General features: G+C 42.0%; 1 protein-coding gene across 2 annotated transcripts in view; it reads left to right on the top strand.

Moving 5' to 3' along the window:
* EXOC4 (exocyst complex component 4) overlaps nt 1-26,001 on the top strand; it is a 611,454-nt gene that overhangs the window by 117,874 nt on the left and 467,579 nt on the right. The gene's annotated exons all lie outside the window — the stretch shown is intronic.

The raw sequence follows: 26,001 nt of genomic DNA, 5'->3' as shown, positions 1-26,001 counted from the left end.
TATGTTGTTTCTTAAAATTTACCAACTTCAGTTTGTTTTGTGTGTGTTCTTAAAGTATGTACCGTATTTCATTAGCTCAGCTTAGATAATCAAAGGTTTCCACTCTTTATTGATTTTATAGTGGCTAGTGTAATTTAGTGCCCTCAGGGCCGGCTACAGGCACCAACTTAACAAGCAGGTGCTTGGGGCGGCACCTGCGGCAATTCGGGGGTGGCAGGTCCCTCGCTCCCTCTAGGAGTGAAGGACCTGCCGCTGAACTGCCGCCGCCGATCGCGGCTTCTTTTTTTTTTCTTGGGGCTTTTTTGCTTTTTTGCCCTGAGTGCCCTTCTTCCTTCTTGTTATGGCTATGTGAGTAGATATCTCAACACGCTCTTCTGGACGTTGCTTACTGATTATAAAATTATTGCAGATGGAAACAGAAAGGTGTTATTTAAAATCTGACAAATGTCCACTTGCTAGAGTCATGTTTGCTAGTGTGGAGGGTTAACTTTACAATGCAGACTCAATTGCAGCCAACAAAAACTGTGTAATTTTTTTTTAAAGCTTAGAACAACCTGCTGCATGTTCCATCCACCCCTGCCTGATTATTTTCATGAAGTATTTATGGTGCTGTACATAATTATCCCACCAGGTCAAGGCAGAGAGGTAATTTTATACAAATGTAGGTTTAATTCTGGTTCTGAATGGAATACAAAGCCTTCCAATCAAGGGGAGATGAGAACTGGAATGTTTTAAAGCATGCAATGCATAATATTCACTCTCCTGCATCTGAAGGATCTTTTTACATGTGGCATGGCACTATAATGTATCTTTCTCACCATTTTATTTGAGGACTTTCCACCCAAAGCCTCAAGTCTGTTAATCCCACCATACTCATTATCCTCCTGCATCCATGCATTCCTTTGCTGAAATTCTCAATCTTTTCACAACATCTTTGGCTAAGATACTGGGAAGATAACCTTCCTTGAATCTGCTTTTAAAAATTTCCCAAGCTGTGTGAGCACAGAATGGAGAGGATTTGGTGATTTCCCTTTCATGAAACTTGTAAGGAGCTGTGCTTTGTAGATTTAATCACTTTCTTGATGGGACACTGTCTTCTGCCATTTGAGCTGCAGTGGTACCAGGGCCGGATTTCCCGTTAGGCACAGTAGGCACGGACCTAGGGGTGCCGGCATTCTCGGTGTGCCTAAAAATTCAAATTTTGCTGCTCCTGGGTCCCGGCAGGGGAGTGGGGCCAGCTGAGGGGGAGATGGCCCCACGCAGCCCTGCTGGAGTGCAGTGCTCCTCGCTCAGCCCGGCAGACAGTGTCACCTCCCAGTGGAACTGGTGAGTGCGGCTGGGGGCAGGGCTTGGGAGAGTGGTTCTCTGGGGGGGCAGCTTGTGGAGGGGGCACTGGGTAGTTGGGGCTTTGTGTGGGGCGCTGGGCAGTGGGGGAGGTCTGTGTGTGTTGGGGCGCTGGGCAGTTGTGGAGGGGTCTGTGGGCAGAGGGGCGCTGGGTGGCGGGTGCCTAAAAGTTAAAAGTGGCGGGGTATCCCCTCCGCCTGTGGTGGTTAGGAGCTCTGAGCTGCTGCAGGAGGTGGGAGTACCCTGCAACTTCCAGGCAGTGGAGGGGGGAAGGGGTCCGAGCTGCCGTGGGTGGCGAGGGGACCCCGCAGCTCTCTGCCGCCACGGGTCACTGGGGAGGGGGGGTTCCAAGCCCCCCTGCAACTAGGGGTGCCCAAGGTATAAATCTGGCCCTGAGTGGTACAATGAAGATATTTACATTAACATATTTTGTAGGGTTGCTTTTTTTGTACTTTGGTGCCATATTTAATCTCTGAAGTGCAAAGCTTGGTTTGGAGAAAGTGTCTTGGTGATGGAGAAGTACTGAAGGGCGGATCAGCTTAGAGTGAATGCTGCCCCTCCCTCCCAGGATGCACTGGGCCATAATCCAAGTTGTAATTGCCTTCCTCCAACTGACTGAGGGCTATATAGTTAAAACAATGTCATTCTGAGTAGTATTACCGTGGTCAAATCTTGATTCTGCCAACATTTATGCACACACCTAATTTGACTCACATGAGCAAGCCCGTTACAGCCAATAGGACTGTTTATCAGAGTAAAATTAAGCATGTGCCACAAGCGTGTATAGGAGGAGGCCTGACTTTCCTTGTTTCGTGTCCTTAATAATTCAGAACAGATAACCATTATTTTATGGCAAAGTAAACCCCTGCTTACTTTTAACAGTGAACTGTTAGTGGTACAGTAATTAACAGGACAAAGTTAGTCCCTTTGGACCAAATGTGTATTTTATAGGTTAGAGATTTTAGTCCTCTTGAACAGAATTGATTTTTGTGATTAATTTTCTTTTAAGGGATCCCGTTGCGCCCAGGTGATTGCGCCTGTGCATTGTTGAGCCTTTGGTTTGAGAAGTACTCCCCCTTCCCATTTATCTTAGTCCATCTCTACCCACTTTTTAAAAGAATTGCAAATCTTCCCTAGACATGACCTTCCCAGCTCACTTTGCCCCCCCAGCCTTGAATTTTGACCAGCTTGGTTTATTTCATTTATTTGACTTTAAGTGGGTGGCCTTTTAGTTGAATGGTTTTGTAGAACTTTGTTTTATAGCTCCCGAAGATGTGAAGGGGCACTTAATAAGTAGTTTTCGGTATTCCTTATAACTAAATCCTCTTATTTCTTTTATATTTTTGTCAATTTGTTTAGTGACAAACACCTTGCTTGTTAGTTGGTTTTAAAACTTGTCTCCTTTTATATGAAAATTATGTGAATTGCCCATTATTCCAAGGCAGTGTTTACTATTTTTGTTCTTTTCTCATCTAAGAAGGCAGTGTTGCCTACTGGATAAAGCAACAAACTGGGACTCTGGAGTCCTGCGTACATTTCCCATCTCTGCCATTGGTTTGGTGAGTGAACTTGGGCAAGTCACTTCACATGCATTTACCTCAGTTTCCCCACCTGTAAAACGAAGATAATTATACTGATCTCCTTTATAAAGTGCTTTGAGATCTATGGATGAAAAGTGTTTTATAAGAGTGAGGTATTGTTATTATTTATTAAATTATTTACATATTAATAACTGCTTTCTGTTTATATTGACCCCTTATTAATTTAGCTTCCTTGTCTCTGTTTTTGGGGTTCCTGTCTGGTAAATGCCCTTTCCGCTTCCTTTATTTACTGAGAGACACTGGTGGATGAAACAAATGAGTGTTTTATTCTGAAGTCCCGTACCATAAGGCACCTCCTTGATGCAAACTCTGCGTAATTATTTCTTTCTTGTCTCATTGATTAACTTACTCTCTCTCTCCCCCCTGCAACCCGAAATGCTAATCTCTCAAGGATTTCGAACTCCATTCCTCCTTTGTCTGCTCCATTACTGTCCAGAAAAATTGCTATTGATTGCTGTGTTGATTCTTTCCTCATCTGAACAGTGGCGTTAAGAATCCAAAAGCAGTTTGATCAGCCAAGGTCTTTTGCTTCTTTAGCTTTAGTTGTAGCTGCTAAGCAGCACAACCTTTTGTGTTATCAAACCATTCCAAAACTGGTATGTTTTTGTTTGCTGAGACATCACAATACTGATAAGTTCGATGTGTTCAAGTTGGCAGGGCCTCATGACATTCATTGTAGGGTGCTTAAGGAACTAGCTGAAGCAATCTTGGAAGAGTTAGCAATTATCTTTAAGAACTCCTGGAGGATGGGTCCCAGAGGACTGGAGAAGGACAACCATAGTACCTGTCTTTAAAAAAGGGAGCAAAGAGGACCTGGGGAATTACAGACCTCTCCTCCTAACTTCGATACCTGGAAAGATGCCTGTAACAAATTATTAAGCACTCAATTTGTAAGCACCTAGAGGATAATAGAATTGTAAGCAATAGCCAGCATGGATTTGTCAAGAACAAATCATGCCAAAACAACCTGATTTCCTTCTTTGACAGGATTGCTGGACTAATGGATAGAAGGGAAGCAGTAGATCACAGAATCATAGAACTGGAAAGGACCTCCAGAGGTCATCTAGTCCAGTCCCTTGCACTCGTGGCAGGACTAAATATTATCTAGACCAGTGGTCACCAACCGGTCAATCGCGATCGACTTGTCGATCCTAGAGGATCTCCCAGTCGATCGCAATCTCTGGTGGTGCAGCGGGGCTGCTGCTAAGGCAGGCTGCCTGCCTTCCCATGTCGCTCCTGGAAGCAGCCAGCATGGCCCCGCGGCCCTGGGGTGGGGGGCAGGGGTCTTGCTCCACACGCTGCTCTTGCCTGCAAGCACCGCCACCACAGCTCCCATTGGCCAGGAACGGGGAGCTGTGGCCAGTGAGCGTACACCCAGTAAAACCAGCCTCTCAGTGTTCGAAGGTTTGAGAGAAAGGCAGGTATTTCGATGTACACTGATATTTATATGGAGTATTGAGCTATAAATTTGTGACTGAGAGGTAAGAGAGACTAAGTCATGAAGTATGATTATTGCTGAACAAAGTAAGAGAAAGAGGAGGTGAAGATGAAGGACAAGGTAAATGGACTAATTATAAAAGCACGGTGGATGTTGGTTGAGGTTGGCTGTATGAACCTCAGGAACCTAGGAGGGGAAGATATAAACTTCTGAAAACAAAGGGGAAAAATTGTATAGTATAAATTTATAATACACTGTTGTGGGTGAGGTGTAGCCAACTTTCATGATAAGTTTAGCTAGAATTTGAATAATGATGGATAGCAATGATGCAAGAGAACGATTTAAAAACTAAAGTATTGACATGTAGGGCAGCAGCCAAAAATCGACTTAAAGGGACGGGGGGCATATCTATAACCGGTTCTATTCATACATGTATTTCAGTGTTCCGATAGGTCTTGATCCTGCAGTGTGCTGAGTACTTTGGCCCTGATCCAGAAAAGCTTTTAAACACATGAGTTCAGTGGGACTGCTCACTGCATAATGCATAATTACTTACAATTATGCACATGCTTTGCTGGCTGGAGGCCAGAGTGCTCAGCACCTTATAGCATGAAGGTCATATTTCTTCAATAAAGTAGGATGATCGAGTTTTTAGAATGTGATTGAGGCTTCTGTCCATACGCTCTCCTGGGAAGTAAACCAAACAGAATATGTAAGGTTCAGGATGGCTCAGAGGACTGGTAAAGGCATATTGTGCATTTATTATCTTTGTCAGTTCTCAATTTCTGGACTATGCTGCTTGTGAACAAAGTTGTATGTTTTCATTGCCGTTTGGGGGCTTATATGGAATAATTTTTGCATTTCAGTTGAGTCCCTAGTCTTAATCTCAATACCGCAGTCTCGATTGACAGACTTGTTGGCATTCTCAACCATGATTAAACGGATGATCCCTTTAGATGTGAAGGTTCAGGCACATTTACGGTATTATACATGTAATGTCAATGCTGTACTGTTTGTGTGGATAGCTGACTTAATTCTTGAGGGCTCTCAGTATCACCTGAATTCATTAGCACATAATTAAGATGGGATAATGATTTTAATATGGTCGGTTTTTAATTTTTAAAAAGCATTTATGCCTATTGTAATGTAGTGGAACCATTTAAACAACCATTTTCCAGTAGTATATTTGTCCAAAGTATGTTTTGTTTTTTTGTACAACTATTGTTATTTATTAATAGAGTAGCACCTAGAGGCTCCAACCAAGACTTGGCTCCACTGTGCTAGGGACTGTAAAAATATGTATGGAGAGACAACCCCTGCTCAGAAGAGCGTAAAATCTAAATAGCCAAGACAGACAAAGAGTGGAAGGAGAAACAACCAAGTAAACACATAGTAAATAATTGAAGGAAACATTCTTAAATGAATAAGTTAAAGAAAAATCTTAAATGTAAAAGTAGATTCTCCAAATGAATAGGCTCTTCTCCCCCTAAAGAACACATTTTTTGAGCACACAGGTTATTCATGTTTCCACTGCACTTCAAAAGTGCTCCAACACCCCCCCCCCCCCAAAAAAAAAGCTAATTTGGAGCATTGTACTTGTTGAGCAACCTATGGATTGTTTCTGACTGAAATGAGCATTTTGCAGCAAATTTGCTCCAGAATGTAAGTAACAATTAAAGAAGACACAAGACATGGTCTTGCTAATAAAGCTAAGACAAGACAACAGCGCAACCTAACAGATCAGGGAACAATGTGCAGGATATCTTTTCTGCTTATTTTTTTAAAAAGGCGGGGGAGAACATAAGGGTTTAAAAAAAGAGCAGAAAAGAATAATGAGCCCTTTCCTGCTTTCTCTTAAGACGTAATTGAAATATACGACTTAAGAAAGATAGTGGTGCATTACCAGAGAAAATGACGTACAAAATATTTTTTTATATGTCTTTACAAAATGAAGGTATGCCTAAAATAGAGAATAAAAGTCTGTTCATAGAGCTGCATATTGTGTGGGTATCGCAACGATAGTGTGTGTAACAAGGAATAATTTCTTCTCAATATGAAAGTGACATGGAGTTGGAAATTGATAGCATTTATTATTAAAAAGAAACATTTTGCTTCTGAGAGTAAACAAGAATGAATAAATCAATTCTAAACAAAAACATTTCCGGAGAGGGATAGTGCATGGAACTGTACAAAATTAAAAAGTTAAATAAAAATAAGCCTCCAATCAAGAATAAAAACTATAAGGCTGAATACAAACACAAGGAGTTTGAAAGCAAAATAGGTGAACTAGAATGCATTGCAGAGGATGACAACCTTGTTATGGTAGACATTATGGAAACATAGTGGAATGACACATGCTAATAGGATAGGCTACTCAAGCTGTACAGGAAAGACAGACTAGGTTGAAGAGGTGGAGAAGTAATGCTGGATCAAAAGTATTCTATAGACTCTAGTGAGATAAAAACTATGAGTGGAGAGGACCACACAGTTGAATTTATATGGATGCGAATCACAAACTTTTAGAATGTAACATATAAGTAGGACTGAACTATCAGCCCCTGGATCAAGAAAAGGAAATTGAGTACACACAGTGTTGAGAGAAATTCAGAGCAGCAGCAAAATCCAACAAAAATGATGACAATGGGTGACTTCAACTACCAGTGTAGAAACTGGTCAAATGGAACAGCAGGAAGAGGTTGAGAAAAACAATTTTTGTAAGTGATTGCTTCTTGGAAGAGCTAGTTCTAGAGCTCACAAGAGGAGTGGCTGGTTTTGACTTAGTCTTAGGGTACGTCTATACTTACCTCCGGGTCCGGCGGTAAGCAATCGATCTTCTGGGATCGATTTATCGCGTCTTGTCTAGATGCGATAAATCGATCCTGGAAGTGCTCGCCGTCAACGCCGGTACTCCTGCTCTGCGAGAGGAGTACGCGCAGTCGACGGGGGAGCCTGCCTGCCGCGTCTGGACCCGCGGTAAATTCGAACTAAGGTACTTCGACTTCAGCTACGTTATTCACGTAGCTGAAGTTGCGTATCTTAGTTCGAAGTGGCGGGTTAGTGTGGACCAGCCCTTAGATAACACACAGGTGCTAGCTCACGAAGTGACAGTAGCTGAGCCACTAAGGGCAAGTCTACACTACAGCCTGAGTTGATACAATTTATATCTTTCAGGAGTGTGAAAAAGCCCCACCCCCCCCCCCTGAGTGACACAAGTTTTGCATTGTCCATACCGGTGCTATGTCGGTGGGAGACATTCTCCCGCCAACATAGATTCGGCTTCTCGACGAGGTGGAGTAATTATGCCAATGGGAGAGCGCACTCCTGTGGACAATGCGTCTTCACCAGGCGCGCTACAGCAGTGCAGCTGCATTGGTACATCTGTGCTGATGTAGTGCTGAAATGTAGACTTGCCCTAAGTAATGGTAACCACAGTGTAATTAGGCTTACCATTAAAAGGGCAGGCAGAGTACCAAAAAGAGACATTGATGGTTAACGTCAGAAAAAGAGACTTCGGTAAAATGAGAAGGTTAGTCAAAAAGTTCCCAAAGTTAAAAGTAAAGGAAGTAAAATCCTTAGTAGCTGCTTTGATTACTTTATAAAAAAAAAAAAAAAAGCATCAGAAGGCATTTTTACCTCTGAACAAAAAGGAAACCAGGAAGTCAGGGAGAACACCAGTATGGCTAAGTGTCACTGTTTGAGATACAAAGTTGGTAAATTAATATCTTTTTATTTGGCCAACTTCTGCTAGTGAGAGAGACAAGCTTTGAAGCCACACAGAACTTTTCTTCAAGTCTGAGAAAGGTACTCTGAGACCTTGTCTACACTACAGGTTACTTGAATGTTACAATTCTTGATGTCTGATTTGTGTCCATTTATTCTTTTGCGTAGAGACTGTCCGGTTTGGCCAATGTACATGGCAGAGGGGCATTGCTGGCACATGATGGCATATATCACATTGGTAGATGATGACGTGGCTGATGTGATTAGGTCCTATGATGGTGTCACTTGAATAGATATGTGGACAGAGTTGGCAACGGGGTTTGTTGCAGGGATTGGTTCCTGGGTTAGTGTTTTTGTTGTGTGGTGTGTAGTTGCTGGTGAGCATTTGCTTGAGGTTGTGGGGCTGTCTGTAAGTGAGGACTGGCCTGTCTCCTAAGACCTGTGAGAGTGAGGGATCGTCCTTCAGGATAGGTTGTAGATCCTTGATGATCCATTCCATTCATAGCCTTTGTGGAGTTCTGCTGTGACACGCATAGTTCTGACCCCAGCCCAATCCCTTTTTCTCCACACACCGTGCCACTGATGGTGCAAAGGGCCTTACGCAGGACCTTCCGACCAGGGAGAACTTAATGCAAAATTATTGATTTTGGGTGACTTATACTTTTCACTGCAGCAGGTAATGTAAATCACTGGGAACTACAATTCTGCCACCTGGAATTGGGTCTCCAGATTCACATCCATCAATCTGCAGGGCTGTCTGGACATTGAAGTCTTGCCACTTTACTCTAAAATCTAAATCTTGTCATGTATGTTGGGAATTTGGAGAATTAAAACCAACAAAATTAAACATGAAATTTCAAGTGTGAAAAGGTGGAACCAGATACTTCCTGGAAAGCAACAGGTGTGAGGTTTGATAGAGAGGGTGATGTGTGCTTTTGGGATTTTGAAGTGGCATTTGGGTTGAGCTCAGAAAGGAATACTGGTAGGGTTGCCACTTCTAAGATACAAAAAACGGGACATCTGGGATGCTTCTGAGCCATAAATCTGGACAGCTGGCAGTGCATACTGAGCACCGCAACAGATTTCCCAGGACAGCTACTTCCAAAAAAGGGAAGATGCTGGGAAAGCCTGGACAGGTGGCAACTTTTACTGCTGGTTGGAGGGATTTCAGGGCTGAAATCAAGTTTGTCTGAAGCTGGGGAGAAGCAGTGGGTGCTCTTGGAAACCTTCTCTATCGGCCTTTGTTGACAATGGTGAAAAGAAGACAGACAGCTATTTACTCCTAGAAGCTTTCAGCCTGATCATTCTAGCAGGCTACAAGAGTCTTACCTGCCTCTTGATTGTGAGTTATTTACTCTCTGACTGATGCATTTAGAACTTTTGAAAATAAAAGTATATTATTCCTCCACTTATGACTGATAGGATCAGGGGGAATAAAAGCTGCAGACTAATGGAAGTGAAAAAAGAAGCACTTGGGAACTGCTGGTTCCTTCTTGACAGTGATTTGTATGTCTATAGATTATTAAAGCTACTTAGTTCTATTTTAAATGTGCCTGTTGGCTTTTCTTTGGCTTGGTGGTAACCCCCACTCTCCTAGCATTCTAGGCATTATTTAAAAACCCCCCAAACAAACCAATTTTCCATCACTATGCTTGGTCTGACCAAAGGTCCTCCCCGCACAGGTATACAGATGCCCTCCTCACTTTTATTTGGGGGGTTCCCATTCCTCTTTTCCACCTATGAACTCTGTCTGCCTACACGTTGGAGGTCAGGATAGTGTTTATCTAGTCTGCAGATAGTCACCTTTGAGAGTAACAGTAGCAACAGAGTGCCTTGGACTAGCCAGCTTGCAGTGAGCAGCTGTCGTGGTCCTGCTCTCTCTCTCCCCTTCCCTAGGTTGCACCTGTTCTAATTTATATTGAAGTAACACCAAGAGGCCCCAACCAAGATCAGGGGCCTTTTGTGCTACATGTTATACAAAAACAATGAGAAACAGTCCCTGCCCCATCAGTCTACACAGATGAAACAAAGGGTGGTTTGGGAAACAGATGCACAAGCAGGTGGCGGTCACACAGCAGATCAGCAGCTGAGTAGGTCTCTTGACTCCCAGTGCAGTGCCCTGTCTATTAGCCCACACTCCTGTGTCTTTTCTGTCCACTGCATGTAAAAGTGACCAACTCGAGTCATTTGTTCTCGTGCCATGTTTCATGGCAGAGCTGCCAAACCACCCAGCAAACCCTTCTCATTTTTCTCAGTCCCATGGATTCTTTTGACATATATAGAATGTTTTGTTCCCTTAAAGTAATTTACACGTTTTGCTGCTTGAAGGCTGTGCTCGCCAAAAGAGGGAAAACCATTTAAATAGCTGCATTTGATCCACTGAAGATAAATCGCTGTCACACATCAATAAATAGGTAACTCTCATGGCTGCCAACAATATTAGATTGCAGAAGACAATAAATTTACAGACTCCCTCGTGAGTCACAAATGTCTTAAAAAACTCAAGTAATTATCTGAATCAGACAAGTTAATGCGGATTTGCGATCTCTTCATTTTCCCATCAGTTCTCATCACCCTTGTCTATGGTTGTAATCCAGTCCATATTTTATTTTTAAAGTAATATATGTATAAATTAAATGTACCATAGCATAACTAAACACAGAGTACTGTGTATCTTCAATAGCATTGTTGAACCGCATTTGTTTGTCAAGTGCAGTTGTGCCATGAAAGATGGGGCTTACAGATTGGACCATGAGAATGTTTAGACGAAGTGTAAATAGAAGCTTTAAGTGGTAGGTAGCCTTCTGGAGACTGAGGTTGAGGCTGCTTCTCTTTGACAGCCCTTTATTTTTAAGTAGTGTTACGGGAAGCAAAACCCAGTTGTTTCACTTAATACCCTAGTAACTGGAAGAATTATGTAGCACTTTGGATAAATGAACTTACCCTTTATCTCAGAAGTTCAAGGTCAGAAGTGAATTCAATAGAGACAGTAACACAGCGGAAAGATGCACAGGCATCTGAGGAAGTTCGGGTATTCACCCACGAAAGCTCATGCTCCAATACGTCTGTTAGTCTATAACAGGGGTCGGCAACGTTTGGCACGCGGCTCGCCAGGGTAAGCACCCTAACGGGCCGGGCCAGTTTATTTACCTACTGATGCAGCAGGTTCAGCCGATCGCGGCCCCCACTGGCCGCGGTTCACGGTCCCAGGCCAATGGGGGCGGCGGGAAGTGGCGTGGTCGAGGGATGATGCTGGCCGCAGCTTCCCGCCGCCCCTATTGGCCCCGGACAGTGAACCGCGGCCAGTGGGGGCCGCGATCGGCCGAACCTGCTGCGTCAGCAGGTAAATAAACTGGCCCGGCCCGCTAGGGTGCTTACCCTGGCGAGCCGCGTGCCAAACGTTGCCGACCCCTGGTCTATAAGGTGCCACAGGACTCTTTGCTGCTTTTACAGATCCAGGCTAACACGGCTATCCCTCTGATACTTGACAGCGGAAAGAGAGATCACTGGAATGCAATCCCCTACAGGGTAGGATGCAAAATATGGTATCAGGATGACACTGCAGTTTTTTATTCTTGCATCTGGTTCCAGTATACTATGAGATTTAATGACACTAAAAATCCCCAGACACTTTTTTATGGCCTTTTAGTTGTTGGGTTGCAGAACTTCGTACTACTGTAGTTTTCATTCACCTTTCAAAGCAATATTTATGCTTAAAAATAAACTAGTGATGCTTTTGTGTCTAAACTTTGTTGGCAGTCTTTTTAGAAACTCCATGCTACTGTTGGGAAAATGTAGCCTGCTTGAGTGCTCTGGATGCTAGACTGGGATCTTATTGTATGATGATTCCAAAATTCATTTGAGAAAACAAGAGAGGTGGTTATGGGTCTAACTGGAGAAAATTTCTCAAAAATAATTTGAGTCTCAGCTGAGCTCAGCGGGGTATCCATCATTGAGTTGTCTGCTCGCCATATGATCTCAGAACTGTTACTGAGTTACACCGTGGTTCAGTCTGTACCCATGTGAAGTGCATTACTGCAGTGTGCAGAGAGTCACCTTCCTGCCAGTGAAGTCATTTGGAAATTGAGGGTGGTGTTTAATGCCTCACAGTTTTGAGTCCGGATTTGGCATTTGTTAACATCCCACAGCGCTGTGTTGGTTAGCATGAAATTGTCGGTAGATAGCGTGTCTATGAACAGATGACTGGCATTGCCTCACTGGATCTAGGCAAAGGCTGGACATTGCTGGCCTTGCTGTTGGCCTTGCAAACTCCATGCGAATCCCTGCATGTGGTTTTGATGCTGTTTCGTGTCTTGTGTCACTAGCTGAATCCAGTCAGGGATTTAGAGAAGCAGAACTGGGGGTCTCATAAAGGAAACTGGCTCTTTCCAGAACTGGTGGAGGTATAGATATGACAATCCTCAGCCTTTGCAAATGGTTAAATCTGAAATTTTATGCTTAGCAGAGACTGCTATTGACTTTCTCTCTGACCAAAGATCTGCAAAACAAACTACATGATTTTAGAAGGCTTCCCCTTGCCCCTTCAGTTGGGTTCTTAGTTGCATTCTAGTACATAATTAGTATTTCTAGCTGCTGTTCACAAGATAAAGGAAAATCTGCCCCAGGAATGGATGCCTTCCTCTCCCCAATTAAGAATTCTATTCAGTCTTCCTGGTGCATCTGTTCAAAGAACAGAGTGAGAAATCTCTTCAAGGTCACACACCTCCTTGAAACTAACACTGTGTTTTTCCTAATCCCATTACAAGGTCCCCAGTATCATTAGATGCAAGTGTTCCTGTTTAGCTTCATTTGATAAGGTGATGAAAGGGGGAGGAAAAGACTCCCTGATGCAGAAAGACATTCAAGCAACTACTGTAATGGAGCATGTTTGGAAACATAATAATCCGCTTAACGTTGGCATTTTGGTGGCCCACTGCTGCACCTTTCATAGTACAGCATAAAAGAGAGAAGGGATAGAGAGCCTAAAGGGTACTTTAAAGGGAAGAAATGGCTAGTACACTGGAGCTTTGAACAATTTCCAACTTGGATTATTTTTCCCCCCACACCTGAAAATGTGAATCTTCTCTTTGCTGTGAGCTCCCCCCTCTGGCATCAGTGTCTTATTAATATCTTGTAAGAAGAGCAGGTTTCTTACTGGCATTAGTTCAGAGGTGCCTTTTGGTAAACGGTGGGGTTCCTAGCTTTGTCTCAAAAGCTAGGGAAATCAGAATGCTGCTAACATCTCTGCAGTGATCCTGAACTTCTGTTCATGTAACAACAGGAAGATTAGGAAACCACATTTGTTGTGAGTTTGAGAGAGAATTGCTCTCTAGCTCAGCAGAATTCAAAGATATTGATGACCTTATAGGCAGTGCCTGAAATAGTGGCTGCTGCAAGTGCCATCGCATCAGCCTCTTGGAGTGACTAGACTTGTTCCTACAGAAGTCCAGGTCTGCCATCCTTGGTATTAGTAAGGTCATAAATGAAACCTCTCACTTGTGACTTTGCTTGGCTGTTTTCTGAGAGGTGTTTTTTGTTTGCTAGGGGTTTTGCCTTTGGGCCGCAACTTAATATCCAGATGTGTTCAGATCTTTAAGGTTAAGTTAATACACGTACAAATAACAACCCCTTAGCTAGTGAATCAAGAGAAAATATGGTGTTTCATGTGTGTGGCATTTGTTAAATAGAGTTGTTTTGGCACTCCATCTCATTACAGAGAGGCAGCCTCTGAAAATCATAAGACCTCATTTTTCTCTGACTAATTCTGACAAACATAGCTAGGTATTGTATACAAACTTACTCTGTCTAGGATTTTTTTGTAGTGGACTTTCATAACCATTTTCTTGTTAGGTCTGTCTAGCAGACTTTTAACATAAAGCAACAGTGATAATCTTTATCAATAACAAATCAACTTCCTATTTTTTCAACCACTTTTCATCCTCCGAATTCCTGTCCCCGTTTAGTGAGTGCTTCCTTTGGTAGTGTCCCCTTTTATGACTGGCTAGGGGGTAGAACATAGTTTTTTCCCATTCCTGCCATTTTGAGGTCACTGGGAAGAAGGGCTGTAATTGGCTAAACAGATATGGAGTGGTCTGAATCTGAATGGGATTGGTGCCCACCACCACTGACCTTTGTCCTTCCTTCCTTCGTCCATTCCCTTACTGTTTAATCCCACTTGATGTTACACCTAAAATACGATGGCAAATTCTTCAGGGCGGGGTCCTCAGGTATCTTCTGTTTGCACTGTAAAGTATGCAGCACATTTTTGGTTGCTGTAAGTATAATAAATACAATCAATTTCTGATGCTCCATGTACTTCACAGTTGTTTTCTTACTTGAGTCTACTCTTCTGTCATATACAACATTGCCATGGTGGGTTGACAGCTGCTAAAGATGTAACACAGTTTATTGGCACTTTAGTTTTTGATGCTGAAGGTCCTGTGTTTAGTCTTCACCTGGTGATTGTATTGTCTGCGGCCAAAATTCATTGTGAAGTGGCAGCGCAGATCGGACTTGAACTCTCGCAGAGCTCAGATACTTCTTACTATGTAATATACTGACAGAGTCCTTGTGATCGTAAGTTCACCTAGTGCCTGCCCCAGCAACTACACAGCCTGCTATTTAACTGTAAAGTGTGTGGACTGATAACACAATTAATACAAGCGTCAGCATAAATTCAATACACAAGGTGAAATCAATGGTAAAAATCCCACCGACTTCAATGAGGACAGGATTTCACCTATAAACTTCTGCTCTCTGCGTTAGCTAGCAGGCTGTATATATGTCTAATAATGAGTTTGTAATATATGTATGTGCATTGTATCGATCATTGGCAATACCAGAAGAGAAACCAAAGTGTGAAGGGTCATGGAGACTCTCAGGTACTTCAAGGTTAAAGTTCAGGGGCAGTGTGTGAAGTTTACCTTGTTGCTTCCAGTGAGCCTGTCCTGTGGCTAAACACAGGGCTTCAAGCTGCCATTTAAGCACCATTCAGAAGTACTAAATTCACCCCCCAAAAGAAGTTTTTATGCTTGTGACTCAGATGATAATTGATGAGCTATATGCTCAGGGAGCATAAAATCCTTGTGAGTCAGATTTATGAGGGCCTTCAAGTTTCTTTGTCAGAACGGCACTGTCGTTACAGGGATAGTGAATTACAGGGGAAGCACTGGTATGTTGGAAAACATCTTGTCATATTATTTCTGAACTGGAATACAGTGCGCCTCTAAGCGGTGTAAGACATTCCTCTGTGACACTTGGGGGCGGTGGCTGGGCAGGGATTAAATCCTTAGAAGAAACCAAAGGAGTTTCTGGGATATGCAGGTGGTAACAGAAAAGAATCCCAAGGCTTCCTCCCCCTCCTTGCTGTTGGAATATTGCACATTTTTTAGTCAAGTGCCTGATTAAATTTGACATTTGAAAATAGAACTTCATGCAGAAATAAGTACTGTACTTCTCAGCATTTAATTAAGATGTTTAGTTCCTGTCAAGTCTGATAGTTTCTTTTTCCTGTTAAGGGCAATACGTCTTCAACTTCTGAAATTTCAGAAACCTGTACTTAACCTTTAATCGTCATTCCATTTACATAGAAATCTGATTAACAACTTTTAAAGTTCAGGAGCTGGGAGTAAATGCAATTAAGCCCCTTTTGGAGTCTGTTATTAAGAGCTGGCATTTAATGAAAACGGAGGGCATACTACTGTTACTCTCTCCACTGTAGCAGGATGTCTTAAGCAATTAGTTGAAAACATGAAATACATGAAGTGTACTATATTACCTGTGAGTTAACACGGTTGGTATTTAAACAGCATGCTGTCTTCTTCCCTTTGCTGCTGCTGTATTGAATGTGCCGGTTTCTGGATAGTAAAGCAGTTTTCATAGTATTTTGGTTGAGCTGTCGCACTGGTCATTTTATTGTACATACTAAAGCTGTGCATTTCTTCATTAACGTAGTCTCACTCTGAAAAATGGCTGTATGGAAAATATCTCAACCAGAATCAACAGATGAGCTTTCCTAGTGTATTCATTGATGTATGAGCTGACTTGAGTAGACCAAATATGCATTGATGATAAACACTGTGGGAGACTTGGCTGGATTCTTTTTTGGCTAGGGTGACCTGACATCCTGATATTAGGGGTTCAGAGTAGCAGCCGTGTTAGTCTGTATTTGTCTTAAATATGCAACTATACCCCTGCCTCGAAAAAAAGTGTCCCGATTTTTCACACTTGCTATCTGGTCACCCTATTTTTGGCTCTCATATCATTGAAAGAAATGTTAACTAATTATACTAGGATGATCCGAGGAATGGAAAACCTGTCTTATGAAAGGAGACTCAAAGAGCTTGGCTTGTTTAGCCTAACCAAAGGAAGGCTGAGGGGAGATATGATTGCTCCTATAACTATATCAGAGGGATAAATACCAGGGAGGGAGAGGAATTATTTAAGTTCAGTACCAATGTGGACACAAGAACAAATGGATATAAACTGGCCATCAGGAAGTTTAGACTTGAAATTAGATGAAGGTTTCTAACCATCAGAGGAGTGAAGTTCTGGAACAGCCTTCCAAGGGGAGCAGTGGGGGCAAAAGACATATCTGGCTTCAAGACTAATCTTGATAAGTTTATGGAGGGGATGGTATGATGGGATAGCCTAATTTTGGCAATTAATTGGTGTTTGACTATTAGTGGTAAATATGCCCAATGGCCTGAGATGGGATGTTAGATGGGGTGGGATCTGAGTTACTACAGAGAATTCTTTCCTGGGTGTCTGGCCGGTGAGACTTGCCCACATGCTCAGGGTTTAGCTGATCGCCATATTTGGGGTCAGGAAGGAATTTTCCTCCAGGGCAGATTGGCAGAGGCCCTGGGGGTTTTTCGCCTTCCTCTGCAGCGTGGGGCATGGGTCCCATGGCTTGCTGGAAGATTCTCAGCACTTTGAAGTCTTTAAACCATGATTGAGGACTTCAATGGCTCAGACCAGGGGTCGGCAACCTATGGCACGCGTGCGAAAGATGGCACGCGAGCTGATTTTTAATGGCACGCTGATGCCTGCTGGAGTCACGAGGACACGCAGCCAGTGAGGGGCAGAGCCCGCGCCGCCCCAGAGAGTAGCCGCCTCAGCGGCCTGCCCGTGGTCTCCTGCGTCCCCTCACCCGGCGAGGAGCCCTGCTTGGGGGCGCGGAGAGGCCTGCTCACCTGGGCCGTCTTGGTATAGCTGGCCATGGTGGATTGGCGGCGTGCCGGGGGAGCGGGCAGGCTGCTGAGTCAGCTACTCTCTGGGGCGGCGCGGGCTCTGCCCCTCACTGGCTGCGTGTCCTCGGGACAAGTATATCAACACTTAATGACCTCCTGCTTTTGTGCCTCTCAGGTGAAGCCTATTGCTTCTTGCACCTTTTGTGGACATACTCGGCTGGTCACCTGCACTCATACATACGTTAGTGGGCTGTATATATTGTACAAATCCTCACCAGTCGCAACAGAGAAAATAAGGATTGAAAGGCTAAATTGAATGTAGCCATTAAGCAATCAGAAGAATTACAGTTGTTCCTAGTCCAAAAAAGATGCATGAGTTTTTCCCCTACCCTCAGTACTAACAATGAGGGGTACATTTTCAAAGCAGTGCACAGTTTTTCAGCTGTGTGATTCCCATTGATTTTAATGGGAGTTGCACAGCTCAAACCCCATGCCTTGCTGTGAAAATGTACCCCGTTAAGTTTTGCTTATGTCTCAAGAAAATGGATATCCCTGATTGATATTTTTTTTCTCTTTGTTTTGTTTTGTGTTAAGCTTCTGACCCTGGTGGCAAAAAGCTGCCCCTAATATTGGATAGGTTTCAGAGTAGCAGCCGTGTTAGTCCGTTTCCGCAAAAAGAACAGGAGTACTTGTGGCACCTTAGAGACTAACAAATTTATTTGAGCATAAGCTTTCGTGGGCTACATCCCACTTCTTCGGATGTTCCATTCCATAGATGTTCCATTCTGTGCATCCGAAGAAGTGGGCTGTAGCCCATGAAACCTTATGCTCAAATAAATTTGTTAGTCTCTAAGGTGCCACAAGTACTCCTGTTCTTTTTGCTAATACTGGATACTTTCTATCAGAATAATCTTTATTTAAAGAACGACTGACATGTATAGAGAAAATTCAAACTCACTCTATTTGTTTTCTGTCCCAATTTTCAAATTCACTCTTGGCAGTTGAAAGAAATTTGCCATCAATCTGTTTTTTATTGTGGATGAAAGCAGCAGAACTGCTGGGAAAGAAGAGGAGGGAGAGAGGAGGGGCAGAGGGGAGAGAGACGCGTGCACGTGCACACACATGTGGCCCTGCTAGGAGAAGAACCAATCTTCGCATTTCAGTGAGGGCATCTAAATAACCTGCTGCATCACAGCTGTACTGTGAAGGGAATGGTAATGCCTGAAGTGGTCTACCATGTAATCTTGTAAATCAAGTGCATATTAAAAATGTAACTTCCCTGTTGCAAAACTGCTCACCCATGACTTGGGAAGGAGGTCACCCCGTTCAATTCACTGTGCAGCCCCTGCTGTTACTCCTTTTGGCTAAAAGCTTCCAGAAGCTGATTCACCAGGCTCACCTGGTGTGGCAGCTCTCAGCACCTCACTCTTTGGCTCTGCTTATCTTGTGTGTCACAGATATAGGTTAAGATGAAAACTTTAATAGCTGGCTCTTCACAAGTGCATAAAGGTGGGGAGAGAGGGCATAAGGAGCCTTTTGTCTTGTGCCTTTCTTCCAGCAGTAGAACACAGACTCTGTCCGTCCCCTTACAGCCCTCAATGACAGGGAGAATCAGAGAGGGAAATCCTGGCCCTGTGGCAAATGAAAACTTTGCCATTGCTTTCATAGGGAACAGAAGTATACCTCGAATCTGTAAAATTAGATGGACCCTCCACAGGGTGTTGATGATTAATTAGCTAAAGTTTGTACAGAATTAATATGTAAATTGCTATATAGTGTCATGTATGTTTGTTTATTACTTGAGCCAGAGTTCCTTTCTTGGTTGAAGGTTGAGCTCCCATGGTCCTTCTTGAAAACAGGCGCTTAACATGTAGCCTATTAAGTGTCTTAAGGTGGTGATACTCAGACTAAGACTTGGGAGCTGCAAGTGGCTCTTTAACATGTCTCCTGCAGCTCTTTGCAGCACATGACATTAAAACATGGTGTGATGTAATTATTAACCAATCAGGATGCTTTTACTATATTATTAGCCACTTGCAGAATACATGGTCAGTCATTTTGCTGTGAGAATTATTTTTTTTAATATATATTAGAGCTGTCGATGAATCGCAGTTAACTCACGCGATTAACTCAAAAAAGTTAATTGCGATTAAAAAATTAATCATGATTAATCGCACTGTTAAACAATAGAATGCCAATTGAAATTAATTAAATATTTTGGATGTTTTTCTAAATTTTCATATATATTCTATTCTGAGTTGTAATTGAAATCAGTGTCTATTTTTGATTACAAATATTTGCACTGTAAAAATGATAAACAAAAGAAATAGTATTTTACAATTCACCTCATACAAGTACTGTAGTGCAATCTCTGTCGTGAAAGTGCAACTTACAAATGTAGATTTTTTGTTGTTTGTTACATAACTGCACTCAAAAATAAAACCATATAAAATTTTAGAGCCTACAAATCCACTCAGTCCTTCTTCTTGGTCAGCCAATCGCTAAGACAAACAAGTTTGTTTACGTTTACAGGAGATAATGCTGCCCTCTTCCTATTTACAATGTCACCAGAAAGTGGGAACAGGCATTTGCATGGCACTTTTGTAGCTGGCATTGCAAGGTTTTTACGTGCCAGATATGCTAAACGTTTGTATGCCCCTTCATGCTTTGGCCATCGTATATATATTCTCACTACTGTGGTTATTTTGGGTAATGTTGATTGCTAATTTGGCCCTTGAACCACTGTGGTCTTAGTATCACTGGTCTAAAGGCTTCTCCTTTTGCTCTGCTAATAAATATGGAACCTCATTACTTTGTAAAATATTCTGAGGTACACAGTACATCCCTTTACAAAGTACAGTAAAACCAAATATGGTTGTGTGTGTTGTGTGTCCGAAAAGGTCCATGCAATTGTTCTTGGGAGTTGCAGAAAGAACTCACAACCACATCAGACTTTTGAAATAAAAAGATTTCAGTTTTAAACCTTCCAAAGCTGTGTAAGCAGGAGTATGATTCAGTAACTAATAAAACTGCCTTTAAAGAGTTGAGTTTAAAATAGTTTTGGGGCTAATTCGCTCCTCCCCTCCCCCACCGAGATATGGAAACATTCACAGGTCTACGCTAATGGCTGTGCTAATTGAACAACTGGAATTGATAATGAATGCAGTAGAGTTGGCAGCCGTTCTGTTACTTAAATGGTTTTGTTTTTTGTTTATTTAAAAAAATGTAGTCCTTGTATGATAATAGACCTGGGTAGTGCACTGAGAAAATTAATTGAGTTTTTTTTATTATCATGTTGTAGTTAATTTCATGGGGAGCATCAGGATTATATGGAACGGGTTGAATCTCACTAAACAGTCTTCACTGCACCTTATAGACTGTGTTTATTCTCTCTTGGACTTACTGTGTTTGCCTCGTCCTATCTATTTCTGTTTAAGTCTCAATCCTTTGCGTATTTAGCCTCTGTTCTGTTCAATTTTTCACCCAATTTTTGTGCAGAAAGCTGGGTTTTAAAACACGGTCGAAGAGTTTTCTTTTGACACTTTACAGGATTTGTGGGTGACAGTGGTGTTTGATTACTGAAATGCAGATAATACAGGTTTGATACAGGTAGTTAGCCCATGGCTGTATGTGCTATTGGCTCAAAACATCTCCCACCAGAATTCTCAAACAGGCTTTCATCTCACCTCATCTTGGCGACTCCTCTTTTGAGGGCCTCACAAAGTCCCAACTTTCCAGTATGTGAATAATGCTGCTGCCCGTCTTCCTGCATTTACAAGACGGGCCCACACACCATACTAAAACACCCCATTCACTTGAGGATCTGTTTTGCCATTGCCTTCTTGTTGTTAAAACCTTCCATGGACTTGCTTCAGCAGCCTTCACAGACAGTGTGTCCTCTCCAGTCTGCTCCCTTTGCTTTGCTTTCACCAGCCAACTCTCTCTGCACTTTGATGCAGTTTTGTATCTGTGGGTGTCAGGGCTCCCTCTGTAAACTGGCATCTAGAAAGTGCTCTCCACTGACCTTTGTTAATTGCAAATGTCAACATAAAACTTGCGTTCTCTTTGCTTGTAGCCTCAGCTTCTCTTTCTCTCTTATTAATTCTGGAATTTAAAATTTAACTCTCCGAAACATCTTCAGATGTCTAGTATGAAAGATTCTGCACAAAATAAAGTTAGCAACATATAAGTACTGGCTGCAATAATAAATAACCTAAATGGATTGGTGCCATCCGTCATGTTGAAAGGCAATGATAAGTTGGGAGCAAATCTTGTTCCTAATGCCAGCTCCAAGTAATGTGATGCTGGAGATCTTCACCACTTGTTCTTCCATTTTACCACCATTAATGATTTCCTTAAAAACACAGGGCCAGCTCATCAGGTAATGTAAATCAGTGTAGCTGCATCCAGTACAGTGGAACTTTACTGTCGTATTCTGGGGTGTAATCCAGACCAGTGAGGGTTTGTGTCACTTGTCTGCTCTGTAACCCGAAGTGCTTCAAAGGGCTCTGCTGCTGTGGTTCTCTTGTCCGGACGTCCCAGACGCCATATAAACCTGTACTGAGTGTCTGTGGGTTAAGCAGCTCCGACTCAGCACTTCTAATTCCAGCAGCCTGCTTTTTACCCCCAAGCTACACTTGTGGTTACACCTGGCAAGATGAGCCCAACACACTCCCAGTCCTTAATTTTCCCAAAACCATGTGCTCTGCAATGTCCAGCTCTCTCCTATTCAAAATCTTAAATAGCGCAGAGTTATGTGGTACCCAGTCAAATGCCTTACAGAAGTCTAAGTACATTACCTTTGCCTTTATCAACCAAATTTATAATCTCATTAAAAAAAAGATATCAACTTAGTTTGACAAAATCTATTCTCCATAAATCCATTTTGATTGGCGGTAATTATATTACCCTCTTTTAATTCTTTGGTAACTGAGCCCCATATCAGCTGTTCCATTATTTTGTCTGGGATCAATGTTATACTGATACATCTGTAATTGTTTGGGTCATGTCATTTATCCTTTTAAAATTCTGGGACAACATTAGCTTTCTTCCAATCTTCTGAAACTTCCTCAGTGTTACAAGACTTATTGAAAATCAACATTAATGGTCCAGCGAGCTCTGTAACCAGTTCTCTTAAAACTCTTGGATGCAAGTTATCTGGACCTGATGATTTGAAAATGTCTATTTCAGTTGCTGCTCTTTACAGCCCAATAGTATCTCAGGAGGCTGTTAAAGCATTTTATCATCATCATCTGATACGAATATATCATATCTTTTTTTTTTTTTTTTTTTAAGTGTGGTTTCATGTTGGGAGCACATCAGACCAGTGCTCCATGATCTACACTGGCTTCTGATAAGCTTCTGGGTAGAATTCAAAGTGTTGGTTTTAACCTATGAAACCCAGAATGGTATGGGAGCTGGTTACCTTAGCGATCACTTTGTCCTTGTGATACATTACTACAGCTGAAATCAGCAGCAAGGCTTCAGTATAAATGAGAGAGCGAGCTGCTGACTGCTCTGTTTTGGACCTCACACCCTCACTTTGTCTGCTGGTGCCCAACTTATTACTCTTCTGGGCACATTGCAAAGCCCATCTTGTCCCCCTCTTTAAGTCTGTTGAGGTAGTTATGGGTGGAGATATATTTACAGTCCTTTTGCTTATGTTGTGATTTTTAATTGAGGACATAGGTGCCCAGAACCCTGGATATTTTAAAAACTGAAAGTAGTAATAGTAATTAATGTATTTAGCCTTGCAGCACCCTTTGGGGTAGACACGTATGATTACCCCTGTTTTTACACATGAGGAAAGTGCAGCCCAGTGAAGTGAGTTGCACATTATTAAGAAAAATCTGTGGCAGATCCAGGAATAAAATCCAGGTCTTCTGAGTCACAGTCCTGTGTGTTAATCCATGAGACTGTCCTTCCTCTGCACGATATAGGAAGTGCAAACAATGTGTTCAGCACATGTTGGACATACAGACAAGTATGGTTCTTGTCCCAAGGACGTCACAGTTTGGTTCAAACACACAGTATGTGGAGAGCTGTTAAAGATCAGTGGTAAATGGTATATGGCGATGTGACCATATGCATTTTGCGAGGGTTAAATAAATCCCCAAAATATAAACATACCTATGTTTATAAAAGATTCTTTAGTTTGTATAAATCGTCTTTTCCAAAGCTGCAAAATATCTGTACAGTAGATCAGTTAGCGCAAGGACTGCTTTGTTCTCTCCTTGTGCAGATTTGTTTGTTTGACATTGACGTGAGTGTAATACACGGATCGTAGAATTTGACTGTTGTTGAGCAGGAAGTCAAAAGTCCTTTTAATAGATGGATGGGATGTTGCAAACTTTATAGTCACTCATAAATCTTGCTATATGTGCATGTGATTAATGTCTAACGAGTTTTTTGATTGATGGTCTAGCAACTGTTAATCAAATGTTATAGCAACAAATCCTGAAATCCTTACTTCATCCTGTGGTGAAATGCCTATCAATTTGGTAGGCAGAACAATGTGGTTTTATTGATTGTAAAGTTTAAACTGACTGTGGCTTTTTTAAGTACATGCCCAGGCTAATAATTTTTGACACTGAAATATGGAGTTTATTAAGGCCTTGTGTTGTGAGGATTGCAGGGGGACAGAACTGTTGGAGATGTTGGGGTGGAAGAGATGCAGAAGATGTTGAGATGGATGAAGACAAGCTGAGAAGTATGTAGGGTACAATTGGCCTATGGAACTAATACAGCAGGATGCTAGTGAGGCAAATAACTGAGTAAGATTTTTTTTTTAAAAGACGTTTTCATACATGTAAATAAGATCTGCTTTGTTAAAAATTACAAGGGCTTCAGCTGATCCCCTGCTGGGGACAGGAAGTAATTTCCCCCATTGTGCCGTGTTTTACAGTTGGTCAGTTGCATTTAAAGATAGCTTTTTCTCTCTTAAGAACTTGGACTCACTGCTGGAGTCAGGACACTGGACCACATGGAGCAGTGGTCTGATCCAGTGTGGTTTCTCCTATGTGCATATTGGTATAATGTATTTGTTTTTCAATATCCATACATAGCGAGAGCCAGCCCTTTTCCTCCATTGAATTAACCAAAAGTCAAAGGAGCAGTCATATATAAAAAGCTTATCTTACCTATCTTTAGGTTCTGGTGACATCACAGCCACCCATGTTATTTCCCCTTACAGTTTGTGGTTGTCTTCAAACCCCTCTTAAGACTGTATGACCATATTGCCATATGTTTTGGTGTTTGTCTGATGATGTTCTTGTAGCAAGACCAGTTCTTTGTGGTTCTAGTTTAACTCTTTGCTGACATATTGTAATCCTTGAGTAAAATACTGCATTATTCACTTCAGATATCCTACTCATGTTAGCTCTAGATTTAGGATAGTTTCAAAATCATGGGGCCCATTATGAGTACGTTCTGACCATGAAATGAGAAAAATTGCCAAGCTTTTTTTTCTGGAAAAGATTTTAAATGACCTTTTGTTATTTTCAAGGCTATGGATTGAAGTAAACAAAGCAAACACCTAACCAGAGAATACAGAGCAGCACTGGTACATTACTGGGGAAAAAAACTCACAATAACCTTAGTGTAGTGATTAGTTTTTATGTGGCAAGAATCATGCTTGTATTTTAAAACCTTCTCTCAGATGAAGTTTTAATTGAGATATTTTAGGAATTGAAATCAAGTTACCTTTATTTAATTGTGTTGTATCTTTTTAGAGCAATTCTCAATTGTTTCTAATTAGTGGCATGATATCATTTGCCTAGATATTATTTCCTAGATATTACTTCTTAGTAATTTGTTTAAACATATGCAGCACAGTCCTGATGTATTCCTCTCATTACACTCAACACTTTGATTGGGTTTGGCTGGCTCATAATAGAATGGAATGTGGAATGTGTTATCAATAGCTCCAAGATGCTAAAAGCTTCCTGAGTATATTCAGGGAGTTTAATTTCTTGACAAAAGTAAGTTTATTGTTTTGTTTTTGTTTTCTTAAACTACGTTAGCTTCCTTTATCTCTCCAGAGCCAACACAGCTAAAAGTGAATGAGCTGGAGTGTAATCCTGTTTCTGCATAATGAACAGAATTATTTACTAAATAGTAGTTCCTGGGTCAATCAGTTAGTTCTTTGCTGCTCCACTGAAGGTATTGGGGTTGCACAGATTTCACCGAGGGTGTTATTTGCCCTGTAGAACTTTCATCATTGATGATGGGCTAGAAGAAAACGCAGCTCGACTGAGAGATCCTAAATTGTGCGTGCAGAGCTGGTAGCAAGGGAAGGGAAATCCATATTCTTATTTGATTCGAAAGTACATTTGGTCTGGTAATCACGGAGAGACAACCATGCCATATTTTTTCAAAAACAGGACCCTCATTTTAAGCTGTATGCAACAACCCATGTCTCCCAAGTCCCAGAGAAGTGTACCAACCACTGGACCATCCTTCCTCGTTCTCTAATTCAAGTACTTTACAGGCTCTGCTGGGAGAGCCTGAGGCTTCACAGCAGATAAGTGGCATAGTCAGGGGGAAAATTGAGAGGTTCGTTGCTACTAGACAGGCTTGTGTGCACACTCTCCTCTTGTATTTGTGTCCATCACTGTAGTATCTAAGTATGTACACTTGTGCTCAGCCCACTAGACCATAAAGCTTCCCTCCCTGTAATCAGCTTGAATTCAGGTGGTGATTCAACTAT

The sequence above is a fragment of the Terrapene carolina genome, unplaced genomic scaffold (genome assembly GCF_002925995.2).
Source record: "Terrapene carolina triunguis isolate 2854851 unplaced genomic scaffold, T_m_triunguis-2.0 Scaffold68, whole genome shotgun sequence".
Lineage (NCBI taxonomy): Eukaryota > Metazoa > Chordata > Testudines > Emydidae > Terrapene > Terrapene triunguis.
The sequence above is the reverse complement of the archived record's forward strand: the minus strand, read 5'-3'. Positions and strand labels throughout refer to the sequence as shown.